Below are 6,264 nucleotides of genomic sequence, written 5' to 3'. Positions count from 1 at the left end.
GAAGTTCAGAAAAATGAGTGATCGTCCTCTTAGGAGTTATACGCTTTTTGTGTGAGCAACGTTCTTGTAAGAACCAATTACAGAAGCTCAGAAAAATGACGTTATCGTCCTCTTAGGAGTTATAGTGTTATTAACTGGAATATATATTTTTTTATTATACTGCTCAAGCTATTGTAATCTGATAGCATTGTATAATCATCTTGATATTTAAAAGAAAAGTCTAGATTTTCATAAATTTGTTTAACAGTAGACGAACCTCCTATGTAATTCAGTTTTCGGTCTAAAACTACATCTTAATGAAACTAAGTTGTTTGTCAGCTTTGAATCATTACACCGCACTAGCTGCAAAGTCTGTGTTTACAGATGTTTGAAAAAGTTTATATCATGCTGGGAGACGTCATTGCTATGAATATTGTTTAAATAAGAAATAAGGAGAATGATAAGTCCACCTTTTTTACATCGAACAAATTTTCAAGAACTATGAGGTGCAAAATCGGCATTGCACCTCCAACAGATAAGCCAGAAGGAAAAAAATCAATTTTCCAAACATAACATAAAAATATTACTTTTACGATACCTCTAATTGACGAAACTATCTCCAAGAAAATAAAAATTATAATGTGGATATCTGAACTGCCGATTAAAGTTATAGAACGGCCAGGTCCAGCCCTCAAAAGCCAACTTTCAAAATCTTATTACACTACCCTAAAATGTAATAAAGCTAACTATCTTACAAAAACGTGTTTGCAATATAAAGATGGATGTCTTGTCTCCAATGTTGTTTACCAGCTTACATTTAACATCTGCTATCATAAGTACATTGGGAAAACCGGAAGAACCATACACATAAGTATAGGAGAACATATTGACTCTCTATATAAACAGCGACGTGAAAGAAGCGCAGTTTGTAGATCATTTTTAACTAATCATGGACAAATAACACCCATCTATATAAACAGCAACGTGAAAGAAGCGCAGTTGTAGATCATTTTTAACTAATCATGGACAAATAACACCCGTCTATATAAACAACAACGTGAAAGAAGCACAGTTGTAGATCATTTTTAACTAATCATGGACAAATAACACCCGTCTATATAAACAACAACGTGAAAGAAGCGCAGTTGTAGATCATTTTTAACTAATCATGGACAAATAACACCCGACGTGAAACCACCATTCCAAAGTCACTGATAGAAATTTTAAAAAGCTCTTCTTATCGAACAAGTGCAACCACAGATGAATAGAGACAAAGGATGGCGCCTTTAATTATATTTTGTTGTTGTTGTTATTTCGGTCTGTAACTGGGAACTTTTGTTTACTACAGGTAACACTTAATTACTTCAACAATAGGCTTTACTACTTAATATGTTAAGCACATGCTGTCGAAATGCACGTTATAGATTTGATTAGAATTTATTATTCAAACCATTTGAAGCTTCGTACTATAAGTTATTGTTTGTGTTTTGGTTGAACGCTCCTACAAAAGCTGTAAAACGAAAAGGTGAGTGTCCTATTAAAGAAAAATGACAAATTTGGTGTCATAAGGTCGTTTATGTCTAGTACTCGTTATTTTGTTCATGAAATTTTTACTTATCATAAAGTTATCTTTACAATGCAATTACACGCTAAAAATATTTTCCACATTCATTATGCTGTTTAATCTTTTAATACATCTGTCTTAAATGATGCGTTTAAAGCACTTTGTAAAATTACAAAATGAAATGAATATCGCTGGTTCAACTACAATTTAAATACCAACAATCAAAATATACTTGAAATTTGAATTGTGAATAATAACGACCTTTATTTCGTTGAATCGTATTACAATACACCCAAAACGACAGTTTTTATTTAGTTAGACATTCAACGTTTCGCTTTACATCTTCTTCAAGAGCATTCTACTAAAGCATAAACCGAACCTGACAGTACAAGGCTTCAAACATTTGGTGTTATAAGGCCGTTTATTTCTAATATTAATATGTCTTCTATACACTAATATGCACTACAGAAATTAAATAAAATAACAGCGAAAAACATTGTTGTTAATTATTTTTTGCATTTCTGTCGAACCAGTTAGAAGTATAAATACGACGTAATTGACAGTGTCTGTAACTTGTTGAAACACTATCTTGCAAGTTTTGTTTGTTTTAGTGCAAAGCTACAAAATAAGCTCCTCACACTCTGGGTACCAGGGAGAATCAAGCCCCGGTTTTTAGCGTTGTAAAATTTGCATTTATAACCTTAGATACATATGAGATTTTAGTCTGAAATACAACGAAGAATTACAATAAATCATTAGCGTTGCATGTTATTTTATGCAATATCTGACTACAGAACTTTCTGGTAATACTTTAAAGAATCTTATTGTCGAACATACACGATTCATACAGGTCAGAGAAACAGGGAAAAGTCAGTGGATTTTATATTTTTCAGACAAAATCAGCGAAAATTCAGTGGATTTTATGTGATTCACTAATACTTCTACGACATGAGTGTCGAAAAAATATATTATTATTAGCACCAAAAAATCGCATACAAGTTTGTCTACATCGATCTTTTGGTTTACCGTTAATAGTCATAGAGTATGAAGGCAGCTGTAATAAACTGCGTAAACAATAGATCGGTTCCAGCTTAAACGGAGTTTAGGGTTCCGGACAAGGCTTAGTCTTATCTTTTTAATCCTCGTGGAGGATCGTTTTGCTACAGCCTAAAGGCCCTTGACAAATAATCATTTAGAATTAGACTGTTTCCATTAAATAAATTATTTTGATGTTACAAATTTTAGTGTATTAATAAAACAGCCCTGATGTTAGTAGTTATAAAAGAAAGATGTGACACCCTGGGAAGGTAACTAGTCAACAACACCTACCGCCAACTCTTGAGACACTATTTTACCAACGAAAAATAGGCTGAAAGGATGTTCGGTGACGGGATTCAAAATCGCGACCTGCAGATTGTGAGTCGGGTTGCTCTAACCATCAGACCTTACAAAGCCTAGTACAGCTTCTGGTGGAGGCAGACATTATCTCTAACCTAAGTAGAATATAATCAGTAAAAGTTAAAGAAAACTTATGAAGTAAAGTAAGGATGTAAATGTAAAATAACTGTAATTTGGAGTTTACAACAAGTTTTTTTTTTTAAGTCGAATTAAAAATATTGAAATGTAGAATGTTACATTGACAGTAACTAATTTATGACATATGTTACGGTTCTCGAGAATACAGCGAAATGTGTTACTCATGAATCTTTGTTTGTTTGTAGCTAAGCACAAAGCTATATAAAGGGCTATCTGTGCTCTGCCCACACGGGTATCAAAACCCGGTTTCTAGCGTTGTAAGTCCGCGGACATATTGCTGCGCCACTGGGGGGGGGCATGAATCTTTGTAGAAACAGTAGAACGTGTAGCAGTGAATAACTGAATTCATTATGTTTACTTACTAATTTATTTAAAGCATAGAATATCTGAGTAATATGTCAGTAAAATTTACTGCTTCTCAAGCAACAAACAAGATGTTAGGGAGAGGAAAAAAATGAAAAATGAAGGTTAAAGATGAGCATACGAAACTTGACAGAATTTGTATTAATATGTTTATTATTTTGAAATTAAAGGCTTTCAGACCATAGTATGCTCTTGAAATCGGGATATTTATTACTATCACTAATCACGGTAGTGCTTAGTATATAGGGATGGGCCAAGAAAAAAATGGCTGCCGCATTCAATCCCTTACCCTATGATGCTTACAAATAACTGCTAAAGTTGAATCATAGCCTTATTTGAGCACTTAATTGCCATTATGGAATGTTTCACAGCTTGTATAACAGTAATATGATTCTGTTCTTCTAACATGTGTATTTGTGTGAGAAAATAATAACAAAAAGCTAGCAGTGAGATCAATTTATAAGCATCTATTAATTCCATGTTTCATAAATAACAGTTTCATTTCTGTTCGCTAGAGGGCAGAACAAATTGTTTTTATATCACGACCGTTTGTAAATTATTGTACAAACATGATATCTGCCCAAATAATTTCAGTAAAAATAAAGAAAGGAAGAATAATATAAACCAATATTTAAGGTATCAAGGATATCAAGTATTTATGCAAGTGAAATATCTGTGTATGTGCTATTGATGTATGAGTTAGAAAACACCAGTTTCTTAATTACCAAACAAAACATTATATAGTGGTCTACTTCTCTTGAATTTTTTTGCTCTTTTACCCACCTCTTATATCTTCCACTTTTATCTATTTTTGTCACTTGGCCGACGTGAGGGCGTAAGCCTCTACCGTCCCTCCCCCTCGCCCCCGGAACAGAATGAAATAACGCATATGTTGCTGTTGTTCTTCTTCAAATTTTCAGTGGGGCCGAGTCTGGCAGTTGTGTGTATATGTGTGGTACCATACTTCATGGTATGGAATCTGTATGGTGTCCTCTTTGTTAATGACATGACTCTAGCATGGGGTGGAGTCAATTATATGCGCATGCAGTGAGTTGGGGTGAAGTTAGAAGGTGTGCATTCTATAATCTATACTTTTTGGTATTGCCATCTCTACATCATACTTAATTTTTACTAATTGCTTTTATTACTTGTGGAGATTATGTTGTGCTAGTGTGGTCGAGTAAACCAAGGGCCATCTCAGAATAACAATGATGACTATTTTTATTTAAAGTTTTACTCAGTAGCAGCTTTTATTTAATGTAATAAAAATATTATATAAGAACAAAATGAAAAACTTGATGCTTGACTGATATAATACCGTCGTGCAATATTAATGTTAATGGAGACCCTGTTTGTGTACAGTAACATTCGTGTCTGTACCGGTTACCGTAGCCTCTAAAAGTACGATTGTACATCGTGATGGCGTAAGATAATAATGCAACTATAAACGTTGTAGATGTTTTATCGACAGGTCTGATTTTGTGTATAAAGATTACTATATACATACTTAATTATTTGTACTTTGTATTATTTTCACATATCCTTTAGAAGTGTGCATATGAAGTTGTATTATTTTCACATATCCTTTAGAAGTGTGCATATGTAGTTCATCTGTATCAAAGTATTGAAATCTTTGAATAATATAATCTTTGACCATATATCTATCGATCGATCACGTTACAGAAAATATTTTCAGGTTTACCTAGGTTTTGTAGGTTCACAAGATCGCCAGACTATATTTCACATGCACACTTCTAAAGGATATGTGAAAATAATACAACTTCATATGCACACTTCTAAAGGATATGTGAAAATAATACATTGTTCTCATGATCAGTGTACGACGCAGTTAATATGTTCAGTTGTCTTATAGATATCAGAAATAGAATTTTACTGCAGTATATGGTTAGCAACTGAAAGTTTAGTACATCTTTGTGCTTATACGCACATCATAAAATGTTGCTTTAATATATATTTGAAATATGAGGAGTATACTTGTTAAAAACTATTCCATTTTATAACAGTCAACACGTTCCTTCTGTGTACTAGAAGTTGAAACGTAATAAAAACAAATGTTAAAATCAATAGAGTTGTTTATGCTGTAATAACATTTTTGTGATTTAAATTAAAAAGTGTGATCGGTATGCTCAATCATAAACGAATGGATAAACTGACTTTGTTTTGTATCTTCTGGTAAATTATTAATAATTGTATAACGATGACCGATCGTACTGAAATAGCAAGATGATATATAAGCAAACTGTGATTCTTAATATACATCGTGCCTTGTCTTTATTAAACAATACATGAATAACGTTTTCCACTTTCACATATTATCGGTAATAGTTCAATGATACATCACAAACATAGATCAAATGGCTGGGGAATAACACATTTTTGGTCTGGAAAAAGTCAGGGAATTTTCTTTTGCCCAAGGTGTGACAACCATGTAAATATGGCACGTCAAAAAATAACTATTTTTAATCCAATGTTCAAAAAATTTAATCTCAATCATTATTTTGTAGCTATTGACACTTCTGGTTAAGAGATCATTGATTCATGTATGTAATACACAGTGTCATAAGTATATAAAAATATTACATATTATCAAATATTCTCAGGGTCTGACAGGATGCTTCGGAACTTATGCATGGTACCTACAGTTATGTCAAGTGTTACTTCTGCCAGCTAGATGTCAACAGCCATGCTTCTAATAACTTAACGTCAGGGTCACAACGCCCTTTCATCTCACAAGCCATGTGTGAATATATTTAATTAGGCATGCATAGTTTAGTTCAATTGAATGTGTTATTTATAACAAT

This window comes from Limulus polyphemus, unplaced genomic scaffold (assembly GCF_000517525.1).
Source record: "Limulus polyphemus unplaced genomic scaffold, Limulus_polyphemus-2.1.2 Scaffold539, whole genome shotgun sequence".
NCBI classification, from domain to species: Eukaryota; Metazoa; Arthropoda; class Merostomata; order Xiphosura; family Limulidae; genus Limulus; species Limulus polyphemus.
This window is presented reverse-complemented; position numbering follows the sequence as displayed.